The sequence below is a fragment of the Phyllobates terribilis genome, unplaced genomic scaffold, assembly GCF_046119375.1.
Source record: "Phyllobates terribilis strain yellow unplaced genomic scaffold, ASM4611937v1 Scaffold_693__1_contigs__length_808095, whole genome shotgun sequence".
NCBI classification, from domain to species: domain Eukaryota; kingdom Metazoa; phylum Chordata; class Amphibia; order Anura; family Dendrobatidae; genus Phyllobates; species Phyllobates terribilis.
Window position 1 is genome coordinate 59,163 of NW_027363453.1, and position 16,125 is coordinate 75,287.

The 16,125-nt window shown below is 43.8% G+C and overlaps 8 non-coding genes and 1 pseudogene across 8 annotated transcripts; all 9 read right to left on the reverse strand.

Moving 5' to 3' along the window:
• Window positions 1-281: 281 nt before the first annotated feature.
• On the reverse strand, window positions 282-472 carry LOC141236226 (U2 spliceosomal RNA). Its single transcript, XR_012301920.1, has one exon. It is a non-coding gene; the product is annotated as a U2 spliceosomal RNA (small nuclear RNA).
• A 1,115-nt stretch (window positions 473-1,587) lies between these two features.
• LOC141236237 (U2 spliceosomal RNA) lies at window positions 1,588-1,778 on the reverse strand. The gene has a single exon (XR_012301931.1). It is a non-coding gene; the product is annotated as a U2 spliceosomal RNA (small nuclear RNA).
• A 1,115-nt stretch (window positions 1,779-2,893) lies between these two features.
• Window positions 2,894-3,084, reverse strand: LOC141236248 (U2 spliceosomal RNA). Its single transcript, XR_012301942.1, has one exon. It is a non-coding gene; the product is annotated as a U2 spliceosomal RNA (small nuclear RNA).
• Window positions 3,085-4,199: 1,115 nt separating this feature from the next.
• On the reverse strand, window positions 4,200-4,375 carry LOC141236337 (U2 spliceosomal RNA; annotated as a pseudogene).
• Window positions 4,376-10,606: 6,231 nt separating this feature from the next.
• LOC141236261 (U2 spliceosomal RNA) lies at window positions 10,607-10,797 on the reverse strand. Its single transcript, XR_012301953.1, has one exon. It is a non-coding gene; the product is annotated as a U2 spliceosomal RNA (small nuclear RNA).
• Window positions 10,798-11,912: 1,115 nt separating this feature from the next.
• Window positions 11,913-12,103, reverse strand: LOC141236301 (U2 spliceosomal RNA). Its single transcript, XR_012301991.1, has one exon. It is a non-coding gene; the product is annotated as a U2 spliceosomal RNA (small nuclear RNA).
• A 1,115-nt stretch (window positions 12,104-13,218) lies between these two features.
• Window positions 13,219-13,409, reverse strand: LOC141236273 (U2 spliceosomal RNA). The gene has a single exon (XR_012301964.1). It is a non-coding gene; the product is annotated as a U2 spliceosomal RNA (small nuclear RNA).
• A 1,115-nt stretch (window positions 13,410-14,524) lies between these two features.
• Window positions 14,525-14,715, reverse strand: LOC141236284 (U2 spliceosomal RNA). The gene has a single exon (XR_012301975.1). It is a non-coding gene; the product is annotated as a U2 spliceosomal RNA (small nuclear RNA).
• A 1,115-nt stretch (window positions 14,716-15,830) lies between these two features.
• Window positions 15,831-16,021, reverse strand: LOC141236296 (U2 spliceosomal RNA). Its single transcript, XR_012301986.1, has one exon. It is a non-coding gene; the product is annotated as a U2 spliceosomal RNA (small nuclear RNA).
• Between the last annotated feature and the right edge of the window lie 104 nt (window positions 16,022-16,125).

A 16,125-nucleotide genomic window follows, 5' to 3' on the forward strand; every position in this document is an offset into this window, starting at 1 on the left:
GCTCCAAAATGCTTGCCTAATATGTCTGTTTATCCAAAAGGAAGTAAAAAGGGAGAGCTAGAAAGATAGCATTGCATCACATTACATGGCAATGCAATGCACAGTTGCTGAAGTTGAACCAAAATGAGCTTGTAATCTGGCTTCTGCAACTTTGAACATGAAAAATCCAATGAGGAGAAGAAAAGCAAAGCCAAAGAGTCCATCCCAAAATCCGACAAACAAGCAAAATGAACAAAAAACATTGAATTCAATTCTTTCTGATTTTAGAAACTGCATTAAAGAAGGGGTGCACCGGTCCTGGAGATACTGCAATACCAGGTCAATGCGTGGAGTGGACAGAGCAAGCTCTTTTTCCATCTCCCTGTTCTAAAAATCCATTTAATATATGGTCCCCAGATAGGGGACGTATCAGATATTAAACTGATAAGAACAGATACTACACTTGATCTTAGCCAAAAGGCCGAGAAGCGATAACCAGAATTGGTTTCAAACTACGGAGCCACCCAAGGATCCTGAAAAGTCCATTTGTGGAGATGAGCTCCTGGACTCCCGTTAAGAAGACATGTTGTCAACCTCTAGATCCCTTACATGCCTGCACTTTTCGGCTTGCTGCTGCTGCAATCCACGCGTTTTAGATCTGCATAACTCCACCTCTTTAAACACAGCACCTTCACCCCCTGCTGTTCCCACCCGCCTCAACACCGTTGGAAGGGAGGAGAACCAATTAAGGCGGGGGGTGGGGTGGAACGAGCAGCTGTCTACCCTTAGCAGGAGGGCTCCTGATTACATACCTCTCCTGCTGCTGCTGCTGCTGGCTGTCCAGCAGCAGACTGAAGGTGGCTGCTGCTGTGCACAGGTATATAAAGGCTCAGAGCCTATTATGACACGCGCAGCCAGCGTTCCATTGCCACATTCCATCTACTGCAGGCAGGATACCTGGCTGGCTGAATGTCGCTGAGAAGCTCACAGAGACCGCCATAAGCAACAGTTTAACAGAATGCCACAGACTAATCAACCAAACTTTTTGGGTTGGGTTCTCTTTTATAGTCTGCAGGCATTAAATGAAAGAAGTCAGTGTTCCAGCAGAAGGAGACAACGTTTCAGAAAAGGCATTGTAGCAAACCAAAAAAGAAATTTTAAGCGCAGCAGAGTAACCAGTGCACATACCTGTTAGCTCAGGTGAGTTTAAAAGGCTGCTGTTGATAACAAGGGCATTTGCTAAATAGATGGTGTGTGTGCAACAATATACTGAAAGGTCAATTATATTGTGCAGCTTATCTCACCACCTGTAGTTATTTAGGTGAAAGCTCCAAAATGCTTGCCTAATATGTCTGTTTATCCAAAAGGAAGTAAAAAGGGAGAGCTAGAAAGATAGCATTGCATCACATTACATGGCAATGCAATGCACAGTTGCTGAAGTTGAACCAAAATGAGCTTGTAATCTGGCTTCTGCAACTTTGAACATGAAAAATCCAATGAGGAGAAGAAAAGCAAAGCCAAAGAGTCCATCCCAAAATCCGACAAACAAGCAAAATGAACAAAAAACATTGAATTCAATTCTTTCTGATTTTAGAAACTGCATTAAAGAAGGGGTGCACCGGTCCTGGAGATACTGCAATACCAGGTCAATGCGTGGAGTGGACAGAGCAAGCTCTTTTTCCATCTCCCTGTTCTAAAAATCCATTTAATATATGGTCCCCAGATAGGGGACGTATCAGATATTAAACTGATAAGAACAGATACTACACTTGATCTTAGCCAAAAGGCCGAGAAGCGATAACCAGAATTGGTTTCAAACTACGGAGCCACCCAAGGATCCTGAAAAGTCCATTTGTGGAGATGAGCTCCTGGACTCCCGTTAAGAAGACATGTTGTCAACCTCTAGATCCCTTACATGCCTGCACTTTTCGGCTTGCTGCTGCTGCAATCCACACGTTTTAGATCTGCATAACTCCACCTCTTTAAACACAGCACCTTCACCCCCTGCTGTTCCCACCCGCCTCAACACCGTTGGAAGGGAGGAGAACCAATTAAGGCGGGGGGTGGGGTGGAACGAGCAGCTGTCTACCCTTAGCAGGAGGGCTCCTGATTACATACCTCTCCTGCTGCTGCTGCTGCTGGCTGTCCAGCAGCAGACTGAAGGTGGCTGCTGCTGTGCACAGGTATATAAAGGCTCAGAGCCTATTATGACACGCGCAGCCAGCGTTCCATTGCCACATTCCATCTACTGCAGGCAGGATACCTGGCTGGCTGAATGTCGCTGAGAAGCTCACAGAGACCGCCATAAGCAACAGTTTAACAGAATGCCACAGACTAATCAACCAAACTTTTTGGGTTCGGTTCTCTTTTATAGTCTGCAGGCATTAAATGAAAGAAGTCAGTGTTCCAGCAGAAGGAGACAACGTTTCAGAAAAGGCATTGTAGCAAACCAAAAAAGAAATTTTAAGCGCAGCAGAGTAACCAGCGCACATACCTGTTAGCTCAGGTGAGTTTAAAAGGCTGCTGTTGATAACAAGGGCATTTGCTAAATAGATGGTGTGTGTGCAACAATATACTGAAAGGTCAATTATATTGTGCAGCTTATCTCACCACCTGTAGTTATTTAGGTGAAAGCTCCAAAATGCTTGCCTAATATGTCTGTTTATCCAAAAGGAAGTAAAAAGGGAGAGCTAGAAAGATAGCATTGCATCACATTACATGGCAATGCAATGCACAGTTGCTGAAGTTGAACCAAAATGAGCTTGTAATCTGGCTTCTGCAACTTTGAACATGAAAAATCCAATGAGGAGAAGAAAAGCAAAGCCAAAGAGTCCATCCCAAAATCCGACAAACAAGCAAAATGAACAAAAAACATTGAATTCAATTCTTTCTGATTTTAGAAACTGCATTAAAGAAGGGGTGCACCGGTCCTGGAGATACTGCAATACCAGGTCAATGCGTGGAGTGGACAGAGCAAGCTCTTTTTCCATCTCCCTGTTCTAAAAATCCATTTAATATATGGTCCCCAGATAGGGGACGTATCAGATATTAAACTGATAAGAACAGATACTACACTTGATCTTAGCCAAAAGGCCGAGAAGCGATAACCAGAATTGGTTTCAAACTACGGAGCCACCCAAGGATCCTGAAAAGTCCATTTGTGGAGATGAGCTCCTGGACTCCCGTTAAGAAGACATGTTGTCAACCTCTAGATCCCTTACATGCCTGCACTTTTCGGCTTGCTGCTGCTGCAATCCACGCGTTTTAGATCTGCATAACTCCACCTCTTTAAACACAGCACCTTCACCCCCTGCTGTTCCCACCCGCCTCAACACCGTTGGAAGGGAGGAGAACCAATTAAGGCGGGGGGTGGGGTGGAACGAGCAGCTGTCTACCCTTAGCAGGAGGGCTCCTGATTACATACCTCTCCTGCTGCTGCTGCTGCTGGCTGTCCAGCAGCAGACTGAAGGTGGCTGCTGCTGTGCACAGGTATATAAAGGCTCAGAGCCTATTATGACACGCGCAGCCAGCGTTCCATTGCCACATTCCATCTACTGCAGGCAGGATACCTGGCTGGCTGAATGTCGCTGAGAAGCTCACAGAGACCGCCATAAGCAACAGTTTAACAGAATGCCACAGACTAATCAACCAAACTTTTTGGGTTGGGTTCTCTTTTATAGTCTGCAGGCATTAAATGAAAGAAGTCAGTGTTCCAGCAGAAGGAGACAACGTTTCAGAAAAGGCATTGTAGCAAACCAAAAAAGAAATTTTAAGCGCAGCAGAGTAACCAGCGCACATACCTGTTAGCTCAGGTGAGTTTAAAAGGCTGCTGTTGATAACAAGGGCATTTGCTAAATAGATGGTGTGTGTGCAACAATATACTGAAAGGTCAATTATATTGTGCAGCTTATCTCACCACCTGTAGTTATTTAGGTGAAAGCTCCAAAATGCTTGCCTAATATGTCTGTTTATCCAAAAGGAAGTAAAAAGGGAGAGCTAGAAAGATAGCATTGCATCACATTACATGGCAATGCAATGCACAGTTGCTGAAGTTGAACCAAAATGAGCTTGTAATCTGGCTTCTGCAACTTTGAACATGAAAAATCCAATGAGGAGAAGAAAAGCAAAGCCAAAGAGTCCATCCCAAAATCCGACAAACAAGCAAAATGAACAAAAAACATTGAATTCAATTCTTTCTGATTTTAGAAACTGCATTAAAGAAGGGGTGCACCGGTCCTGGAGATACTGCAATACCAGGTCAATGCGTGGAGTGGACAGAGCAAGCTCTTTTTCCATCTCCCTGTTCTAAAAATCCATTTAATATATGGTCCCCAGATAGGGGACGTATCAGATATTAAACTGATAAGAACAGATTTTGCGTTTATATTTAAAATATCGTAGTCTTTATCTTTTCTTCAGAGCTTTAAAATAACATCTTCCATAGGTGATAGTTCCATATACTCAGGGCTCTTTTCTTTCCAAGCTTCTTCATATCCATTAGGTAGTACATATAAATTTCACTTAATGCCAGTCTTATACAATCCTTGACTTCTATATAGTCTCTTTTAAACAACAATATGTTTCTGGTCTTCCATAGAGCACTTTTAACACAACTCAAAGTGCACCATAAAACTCTCTCTTTTTCTTTCGTCATGTTTGGTAAAATCCCATATAAAACCACTTCATGGCTTAAAAAATTAAGACCAGATAAAAATTTTAAAAGCTCACCACAGTCTTTCCACACTTGCTGTGCAAAATCACAATTCCAAATAAGGTGCATAGTAGTCTCATCATTATTGCACTGATGCCTCGGGCAGGTTTGTATAGTGCTAAGTCTTCTTTTATACTGGAAATCACGAGTCGGTAAACATTCCTGCACAATCATCCAAGCTAAGTCTTTATGTTGATTCATCAGGTAAGGTGCATTTGTTAAATTCCATATTTTAGTGACTCTGCTATATGAATAATGGCTTATGGGCGTCAAAGTTTCTTTCTTTTTTAATTGCTGCAGCAGCTTCCTTGCATTCTTCAATGTCTCCATCTCAAAAGAATCTAGGCCATATAATCTGATAACTTTCTCCAGGATGGCATATTGTTGTGGAGGGGATAACAACACTGGGCTTGTTAAAGAAATGGATATCCACTTTCGCCTCCTAAAAATGTGGCCAGCTGCATATCTTAAAAAATGTGCCCAAGGGCTTGAAGCAAACATATATTTAAAACAGAGGCTAAAAAACTTTGAGTATAAAAACAGTTTGACGTTGGGAACATCCTTACCACCAAGGTGGTGCATCTTGTACATTGTTTCTCTCTTCACCTTTTCGAACTTAGAGTTCCACACAAATTCAAACAGCATTCTCTGTAATCTTCTCGCTGTAAGGTCACTTGGGGGATAAACATAACTGAGATATAACATGACAGGAAGCAGAAGGGCCTTAATAATTAAAACTTTACCTTCGATTGTTAATTTTCTTAATTTCCAAAAGTCAATCTTCTTTTGTATTTTGTCCCTTACTCCATCCCAGCTCTTCATTCCATCATTCTGTCGATCAAAAATCACGCCCAGAATTTTAATCTTCTCTGACTGCATCGGGAGATCAGGGATGGACACATCCGCCCAATTGCCACGGACAAAACAATCACATTTCTCAATGTTTAACTTAAAACCTGAGGCTTCACAAAAAAAATTGGTCGTTCTTATAGCTCTCCTGAGAGCGGCAGGTGATGAACAAAAAATAGTAATATCATCCATGTAGCCCATTACCTTCACATCTCTTCCATGTCCTCCAGGGATAGGGACACCTTTAATCACTTTATCCTCTCGTAGCATAGATAAAAGAGGCTCTATTGCACATATAAATAGCACTGGGGACAAAGGGCAGCCTTGCTTCACACCTGAATGCAAAAACACTTCATTAGACAAAAATCCATTGATTAAAATTTTACTAAAAGAGTTCTTATATAAAAGTGCCACTTGCTTGATAAAAATTTCAGGGAAGCCCATTTTTTTTAAAACCAACCATAAAAAACAATGAGAGACACGATCAAAAGCCTTTTGAAAATCCAACGATAAAATTGCTAAGTCTTGCTTCCTGGATTGCTGGTACCATATGACATCGCGGATGGTATTGAGATGCTCCGCAACTCCTCTTCCTGGCACCCCACATACCTGGTCTTCATAAATAACTTTGGATAAAACTTTTTTAAAACGGTTCACTAAAATTTTGGACATCAACTTGTAATCAACATTCAACAGTGTGATTGGTCTCCAGTTTGCCAGATGGGATTTGGCTCCTTTTTTAAAAATCAGGGAGACCAGACCGCTTCTCCAAGATATAGGCAGGATATCACACTTAAAAGCTTCTTTGATTACTAAAAACAAGTCGGGTTTTAAAAAATTCCAAAATTCACGATAAAATTCAACAGGCAAACCGTCAGAACCAGGGGTTTTCCCATAGGAAAAACTTTTGATAGCAGCATCTACTTCCGACAAGGTGACTTCAGTGCATAACAATTCTTGGTCTTCGCGGCTCAGACTATTTTTTAATGAATTAAGGGCATCTTCAGTAAAAGACTGGTCTATAGTTTTCTCATTAAAAAGCTGCTGATAAAACTGGTGAGCTTGGTTGAGCATACCTTCAGTTGTAGTTTCACCCTCTAATTCTGTTATCATTTCCTTAGCAGCAACTACTTTTTTAAAAAAAAATCTTGAGCACTTTTCATTTTTCTCCATCACTTCAATTTTTGAGTTATAAATTATTTCCTTACCCTTCGACTCTATACTCTTTTTAATTTCTTTTTTTGTTGCTTCAATTAAATCGTCCATTTCAAGTCCCACATCTCTTAGTTGATAACAGGTCTGCAATTTAGTAATAAGCCTTTTATGCCAAGCGGACTTTTCTCTTGCATTGGCTATGCTGACCTTGATAAAAAAACTTTTTATCTTCATCTTGCTGTATTCCCACCATTCTAGCAGAGTTAAAAATTTTTGTTGTTTTGTTTTTAAATAATTAAAAAACGCTTTAAAATCTGTTCTTACCTTAGGATCTTGTAACAATGTTGTATTTAGCCTCCAAACTCCTCTTGCCTTGACAAGCCCAGGTAATTCTAACTCTGATAGCAACATCTTATGATCTGAAAAAATGTTTGGGATTAAGACAACAGATTTGACATTCACATATTGGGACATGAAAATAAAATCAATACGAGATTTAGAAGAAGAGTTCTCCCAAGTATAACCGGGATCATTACTACGGATCTCTTTCCAGGAGTCTCTAAGAAAAAAATCAGTTAACAAATCCTTTAGTTGTTTCTCTGTTTTGTCTTTTTTAGGAACGGTGGAACTCCCGCTTCTCCCTTCACCAGGCAAGACACAATTGAAATCCCCACAGAACATCAGAGGCGATGAACCAGGTAGGTAATATTGCACATCTTCAAACAACTGATGTCTCTCTTCCTTCACCGGAGAAGCATAAATGTTCAAAAGTCTAAAGTCCACACCTTTAAAACTAATATTTAAGAAAAGAGCACGTCCAGAAGAAATGTCCACAAAAGAGTTGATTTTAAAGTCATGCGACCTAAACAGCACTCCAATGCCAGAGGAACGATTTTCATTATCTCCGGACCAGATAGAGGGCCCATGAGGCCAATCTTTTCTTAAATCTGCATAATTCATATCAAAGTCAATGTTACATTCTTGCAAACAAAAGACATCACAGTCCACTGTTGACAGGTAGGAAAACAAAGCAGCCCTTCTTGTAGAGCCCCTTATACTCCTCACATTGAGCGAGGCTACTTTAATTGATGAGGTCATGATAGGATAGTTCAGGTCACACTACTGTCAGAATCAGACATAAAGCCCACCGATGTTAACGGGCTCTGCACTTCTGAGTCCGAAAAAGAAATGTTTATAGGGTCTGAAGGCCTTGGCTCCTCAGGAGGGGCAGCGGGAGCCATTGGCTTGTATTGCAGAAGACTTGGTTTTAATGGACACTTCTTGGAAGTCTCCCTGGCCACATTCTCATCAGACCTATCATCTGTTTTCCTTTTCCTACGAGTTTCCAGCTCCATTGCTTCTTCCTCCGAGCTAAATGTCCCGATTTCAGCAGAGGGACTCCCCTCCACCACCATATCACCCGGATCAGAATCAGCAGCCCAGTCCTTAGATGAAGCTTCCCTCCTCTCAGGACGGACAGGTTTCTCAGCTGGAGGTTTCTGCATAGACGTGGGCTTATGCGCAGCAGGAATAGGAGAACTGGCAGGTTTTCCCTGCGCAGCAGGCACTGAAGTGCTTGTGGACCCGCCTACAGGGGGTTGTGTTCGCACAGTAGATACAGGAGCACCGGTGGGACCCCCCTTAGCAGCAGGAGCAGGAGGGTTGGTTGGCTTCCTCTGTGCAGCAGGTGCAGACGTACCACCTGATGTACTAGCAGGCTTGGTCTGTGGAGCAGGTACTGGAGAGCTAGAAGACTGCCCCCGCGCTGTAGACGCACCCGCAGGAGCAGGAACAGCAGAGGGTTGCCTCTGCCCCCCGGGAGCAGATGGAGGCACACGGGCAGGTTGCTTTGCCAGCGTTTCAGCATAGGTTTCCGCCTTTTTCTTCAAAGGACACTCCCGGAAGGAGTGACCTGGGACCCGGCAGATGTTGCACACCATCTCATTGGTACAGTCCATTGTGGCATGTCCATGCTTGTAGCACTTCTTACAGATTGCCACCTCCTCCTTGCAGTTCTCATAAGTGTGACCGAAACACATGCATTTCCGGCAGAAGAGGGGCATGTCCGGGTAGAAGAGGCGCCCCCGCTCCCTACCGATCAGGAAACTTGACGGAGGATGACGCTGACCACCAATGCCATTTGGATCTTCACAAAATTTAACAAAAAATTTATGCTTTCCCGTCCAGAGGTTTTCCTCATTCATGACCTTGTGGGAATACCGCAGTTCTGGGAAATAGTTTTGAAGAAAGCAAATAATATTAACTAAGGGAACATGAGGGTTGCTCATCTGAACCACGAGCGGCTTCTCTCCACCGGAGTAAAGGATGACAAAGGTGAGTCCTTTAAGATCCTCATCTGAAAGGTGCAGGTGAATCTGGCGGAAGAGGTTCTGGCACGCATACTCCGACTCCAGAGTCAAAGTGAAGGAACCGGGGCGATCTTGAAGGGCCAGGATGTCTTCCCTCTTTACTCCTAGGATCTCCAGCAGCACTCTCCTCACGAAAAACTTCAAGGTCAACTTCTCCTTGGATGCATCGTCCACTTCGATCTTGAAAGAGTTCTTGATGCGAAGGTCACCAGCTCTGGCATAGCGCACTGCGGCCGCTACTGCTGATGCCATCTTCAAAAGGTAGATAGGGTCGATCGCCTTCTTGGTTTCTTTGCGTATCTGCCCCCTAAAGCAGCATGAGGCTTAAGACGGCTTTTACACCGCCGATGCCTCAAGGCCAAGGGCACGATTGGCTTAGAATCCTTCTGGCAAGATGTGGTATCTTAGCCAAAAGGCCGAGAAGCGATAACCAGAATTGGTTTCAAACTACGGAGCCACCCAAGGATCCTGAAAAGTCCATTTGTGGAGATGAGCTCCTGGACTCCCGTTAAGAAGACATGTTGTCAACCTCTAGATCCCTTACATGCCTGCACTTTTCGGCTTGCTGCTGCTGCAATCCACGCGTTTTAGATCTGCATAACTCCACCTCTTTAAACACAGCACCTTCACCCCCTGCTGTTCCCACCCGCCTCAACACCGTTGGAAGGGAGGAGAACCAATTAAGGCGGGGGGTGGGGTGGAACGAGCAGCTGTCTACCCTTAGCAGGAGGGCTCCTGATTACATACCTCTCCTGCTGCTGCTGCTGCTGGCTGTCCAGCAGCAGACTGAAGGTGGCTGCTGCTGTGCACAGGTATATAAAGGCTCAGAGCCTATTATGACACGCGCAGCCAGCGTTCCATTGCCACATTCCATCTACTGCAGGCAGGATACCTGGCTGGCTGAATGTCGCTGAGAAGCTCACAGAGACCGCCATAAGCAACAGTTTAACAGAATGCCACAGACTAATCAACCAAACTTTTTGGGTTGGATTCTCTTTTATAGTCTGCAGGCATTAAATGAAAGAAGTCAGTGTTCCAGCAGAAGGAGACAACGTTTCAGAAAAGGCATTGTAGCAAACCAAAAAAGAAATTTTAAGCGCAGCAGAGTAACCAGCGCACATACCTGTTAGCTCAGGTGAGTTTAAAAGGCTGCTGTTGATAACAAGGGCATTTGCTAAATAGATGGTGTGTGTGCAACAATATACTGAAAGGTCAATTATATTGTGCAGCTTATCTCACCACCTGTAGTTATTTAGGTGAAAGCTCCAAAATGCTTGCCTAATATGTCTGTTTATCCAAAAGGAAGTAAAAAGGGAGAGCTAGAAAGATAGCATTGCATCACATTACATGGCAATGCAATGCACAGTTGCTGAAGTTGAACCAAAATGAGCTTGTAATCTGGCTTCTGCAACTTTGAACATGAAAAATCCAATGAGGAGAAGAAAAGCAAAGCCAAAGAGTCCATCCCAAAATCCGACAAACAAGCAAAATGAACAAAAAACATTGAATTCAATTCTTTCTGATTTTAGAAACTGCATTAAAGAAGGGGTGCACCGGTCCTGGAGATACTGCAATACCAGGTCAATGCGTGGAGTGGACAGAGCAAGCTCTTTTTCCATCTCCCTGTTCTAAAAATCCATTTAATATATGGTCCCCAGATAGGGGACGTATCAGATATTAAACTGATAAGAACAGATACTACACTTGATCTTAGCCAAAAGGCCGAGAAGCGATAGCCAGAATTGGTTTCAAACTACGGAGCCACCCAAGGATCCTGAAAAGTCCATTTGTGGAGATGAGCTCCTGGACTCCCGTTAAGAAGACATGTTGTCAACCTCTAGATCCCTTACATGCCTGCACTTTTCGGCTTGCTGCTGCTGCAATCCACGCGTTTTAGATCTGCATAACTCCACCTCTTTAAACACAGCACCTTCACCCCCTGCTGTTCCCACCCGCCTCAACACCGTTGGAAGGGAGGAGAACCAATTAAGGCGGGGGGTGGGGTGGAACGAGCAGCTGTCTACCCTTAGCAGGAGGGCTCCTGATTACATACCTCTCCTGCTGCTGCTGCTGCTGGCTGTCCAGCAGCAGACTGAAGGTGGCTGCTGCTGTGCACAGGTATATAAAGGCTCAGAGCCTATTATGACACGCGCAGCCAGCGTTCCATTGCCACATTCCATCTACTGCAGGCAGGATACCTGGCTGGCTGAATGTCGCTGAGAAGCTCACAGAGACCGCCATAAGCAACAGTTTAACAGAATGCCACAGACTAATCAACCAAACTTTTTGGGTTGGGTTCTCTTTTATAGTCTGCAGGCATTAAATGAAAGAAGTCAGTGTTCCAGCAGAAGGAGACAACGTTTCAGAAAAGGCATTGTAGCAAACCAAAAAAGAAATTTTAAGCGCAGCAGAGTAACCAGCGCACATACCTGTTAGCTCAGGTGAGTTTAAAAGGCTGCTGTTGATAACAAGGGCATTTGCTAAATAGATGGTGTGTGTGCAACAATATACTGAAAGGTCAATTATATTGTGCAGCTTATCTCACCACCTGTAGTTATTTAGGTGAAAGCTCCAAAATGCTTGCCTAATATGTCTGTTTATCCAAAAGGAAGTAAAAAGGGAGAGCTAGAAAGATAGCATTGCATCACATTACATGGCAATGCAATGCACAGTTGCTGAAGTTGAACCAAAATGAGCTTGTAATCTGGCTTCTGCAACTTTGAACATGAAAAATCCAATGAGGAGAAGAAAAGCAAAGCCAAAGAGTCCATCCCAAAATCCGACAAACAAGCAAAATGAACAAAAAACATTGAATTCAATTCTTTCTGATTTTAGAAACTGCATTAAAGAAGGGGTGCACCGGTCCTGGAGATACTGCAATACCAGGTCAATGCGTGGAGTGGACAGAGCAAGCTCTTTTTCCATCTCCCTGTTCTAAAAATCCATTTAATATATGGTCCCCAGATAGGGGACGTATCAGATATTAAACTGATAAGAACAGAAACTACACTTGATCTTAGCCAAAAGGCCGAGAAGCGATAACCAGAATTGGTTTCAAACTACGGAGCCACCCAAGGATCCTGAAAAGTCCATTTGTGGAGATGAGCTCCTGGACTCCCGTTAAGAAGACATGTTGTCAACCTCTAGATCCCTTACATGCCTGCACTTTTCGGCTTGCTGCTGCTGCAATCCACGCGTTTTAGATCTGCATAACTCCACCTCTTTAAACACAGCACCTTCACCCCCTGCTGTTCCCACCTGCCTCAACACCGTTGGAAGGGAGGAGAACCAATTAAGGCGGGGGGTGGGGTGGAACGAGCAGCTGTCTACCCTTAGCAGGAGGGCTCCTGATTACATACCTCTCCTGCTGCTGCTGCTGCTGGCTGTCCAGCAGCAGACTGAAGGTGGCTGCTGCTGTGCACAGGTATATAAAGGCTCAGAGCCTATTATGACACGCGCAGCCAGCGTTCCATTGCCACATTCCATCTACTGCAGGCAGGATACCTGGCTGGCTGAATGTCGCTGAGAAGCTCACAGAGACCGCCATAAGCAACAGTTTAACAGAATGCCACAGACTAATCAACCAAACTTTTTGGGTTGGGTTCTCTTTTATAGTCTGCAGGCATTAAATGAAAGAAGTCAGTGTTCCAGCAGAAGGAGACAACGTTTCAGAAAAGGCATTGTAGCAAACCAAAAAAGAAATTTTAAGCGCAGCAGAGTAACCAGCGCACATACCTGTTAGCTCAGGTGAGTTTAAAAGGCTGCTGTTGATAACAAGGGCATTTGCTAAATAGATGGTGTGTGTGCAACAATATACTGAAAGGTCAATTATATTGTGCAGCTTATCTCACCACCTGTAGTTATTTAGGTGAAAGCTCCAAAATGCTTGCCTAATATGTCTGTTTATCCAAAAGGAAGTAAAAAGGGAGAGCTAGAAAGATAGCATTGCATCACATTACATGGCAATGCAAAGCACAGTTGCTGAAGTTGAACCAAAATGAGCTTGTAATCTGGCTTCTGCAACTTTAAACATGAAAAATCCAATGAGGAGAAGAAAAGCAAAGCCAAAGAGTCCATCCCAAAATCCGACAAACAAGCAAAATGAACAAAAAACATTGAATTCAATTCTTTCTGATTTTAGAAACTGCATTAAAGAAGGGGTGCACCGGTCCTGGAGATACTGCAATACCAGGTCAATGCGTGGAGTGGACAGAGCAAGCTCTTTTTCCATCTCCCTGTTCTAAAAATCCATTTAATATATGGTCCCCAGATAGGGGACGTATCAGATATTAAACTGATAAGAACAGATACTACACTTGATCTTAGCCAAAAGGCCGAGAAGCGATAACCAGAATTGGTTTCAAACTACGGAGCCACCCAAGGATCCTGAAAAGTCCATTTGTGGAGATGAGCTCCTGGACTCCCGTTAAGAAGACATGTTGTCAACCTCTAGATCCCTTACATGCCTGCACTTTTCGGCTTGCTGCTGCTGCAATCCACGCGTTTTAGATCTGCATAACTCCACCTCTTTAAACACAGCACCTTCACCCCCTGCTGTTCCCACCCGCCTCAACACCGTTGGAAGGGAGGAGAGCCAATTAAGGCGGGGGGTGGGGTGGAACGAGCAGCTGTCTACCCTTAGCAGTAGGGCTCCTGATTACATACCTCTCCTGCTGCTGCTGCTGCTGGCTGTCCAGCAGCAGACTGAAGGTGGCTGCTGCTGTGCACAGGTATATAAAGGCTCAGAGCCTATTATGACACGCGCAGCCAGCGTTCCATTGCCACATTCCATCTACTGCAGGCAGGATACCTGGCTGGCTGAATGTCGCTGAGAAGCTCACAGAGACCGCCATAAGCAACAGTTTAACAGAATGCCACAGACTAATCAACCAAACTTTTTGGGTTGGGTTCTCTTTTATAGTCTGCAGGCATTAAATGAAAGAAGTCAGTGTTCCAGCAGAAGGACACAACGTTTCAGAAAAGGCATTGTAGCAAACCAAAAAAGAAATTTTAAGCGCAGCAGAGTAACCAGCGCACATACCTGTTAGCTCAGGTGAGTTTAAAAGGCTGCTGTTGATAACAAGGGCATTTGCTAAATAGATGGTGTGTGTGCAACAATATACTGAAAGGTCAATTATATTGTGCAGCTTATCTCACCACCTGTAGTTATTTAGGTGAAAGCTCCAAAATGCTTGCCTAATATGTCTGTTTATCCAAAAGGAAGTAAAAAGGGAGAGCTAGAAAGATAGCATTGCATCACATTACATGGCAATGCAATGCACAGTTGCTGAAGTTGAACCAAAATGAGCTTGTAATCTGGCTTCTGCAACTTTGAACATGAAAAATCCAATGAGGAGAAGAAAAGCAAAGCCAAAGAGTCCATCCCAAAATCCGACAAACAAGCAAAATGAACAAAAAACATTGAATTCAATTCTTTCTGATTTTAGAAACTGCATTAAAGAAGGGGTGCACCGGTCCTGGAGATACTGCAATACCAGGTCAATGCGTGGAGTGGACAGAGCAAGCTCTTTTTCCATCTCCCTGTTCTAAAAATCCATTTAATATATGGTCCCCAGATAGGGGACGTATCAGATATTAAACTGATAAGAACAGATACTACACTTGATCTTAGCCAAAAGGCCGAGAAGCGATAACCAGAATTGGTTTCAAACTACGGAGCCACCCAAGGATCCTGAAAAGTCCATTTGTGGAGATGAGCTCCTGGACTCCCGTTAAGAAGACATGTTGTCAACCTCTAGATCCCTTACATGCCTGCACTTTTCGGCTTGCTGCTGCTGCAATCCACGCGTTTTAGATCTGCATAACTCCACCTCTTTAAACACAGCACCTTCACCCCCTGCTGTTCCCACCCGCCTCAACACCGTTGGAAGGGAGGAGAACCAATTAAGGCGGGGGGTGGGGTGGAACGAGCAGCTGTCTACCCTTAGCAGGAGGGCTCCTGATTACATACCTCTCCTGCTGCTGCTGCTGCTGGCTGTCCAGCAGCAGACTGAAGGTGGCTGCTGCTGTGCACAGGTATATAAAGGCTCAGAGCCTATTATGACACGTGCAGCCAGCGTTCCATTGCCACATTCCATCTACTGCAGGCAGGATACCTGGCTGGCTGAATGTCGCTGAGAAGCTCACAGAGACCGCCATAAGCAACAGTTTAACAGAATGCCACAGACTAATCAACCAAACTTTTTGGGTTGGGTTCTCTTTTATAGTCTGCAGGCATTAAATGAAAGAAGTCAGTGTTCCAGCAGAAGGAGACAACGTTTCAGAAAAGGCATTGTAGCAAACCAAAAAAGAAATTTTAAGCGCAGCAGAGTAACCAGCGCACATACCTGTTAGCTCAGGTGAGTTTAAAAGGCTGCTGTTGATAACAAGGGCATTTGCTAAATAGATGGTGTGTGTGCAACAATATACTGAAAGGTCAATTATATTGTGCAGCTTATCTCACCACCTGTAGTTATTTAGGTGAAAGCTCCAAAATGCTTGCCTAATATGTCTGTTTATCCAAAAGGAAGTAAAAAGGGAGAGCTAGAAAGATAGCATTGCATCACATTACATGGCAATGCAATGCACAGTTGCTGAAGTTGAACCAAAATGAGCTTGTAATCTGGCTTCTGCAACTTTGAACATGAAAAATCCAATGAGGAGAAGAAAAGCAAAGCCAAAGAGTCCATCCCAAAATCCGACAAACAAGCAAAATGAACAAAAAACATTGAATTCAATTCTTTCTGATTTTAGAAACTGCATTAAAGAAGGGGTGCACCGGTCCTGGAGATACTGCAATACCAGGTCAATGCGTGGAGTGGACAGAGCAAGCTCTTTTTCCATCTCCCTGTTCTAAAAATCCATTTAATATATGGTCCCCAGATAGGGGACGTATCAGATATTAAACTGATAAGAACAGATACTACACTTGATCTTAGCCAAAAGGCCGAGAAGCGATAACCAGAATTGGTTTCAAACTACGGAGCCACCCAAGGATCCTGAAAAGTCCATTTGTGGAGATGAGCTCCTGGACTCCCGTTAAGAAGACATGTTGTCAACCTC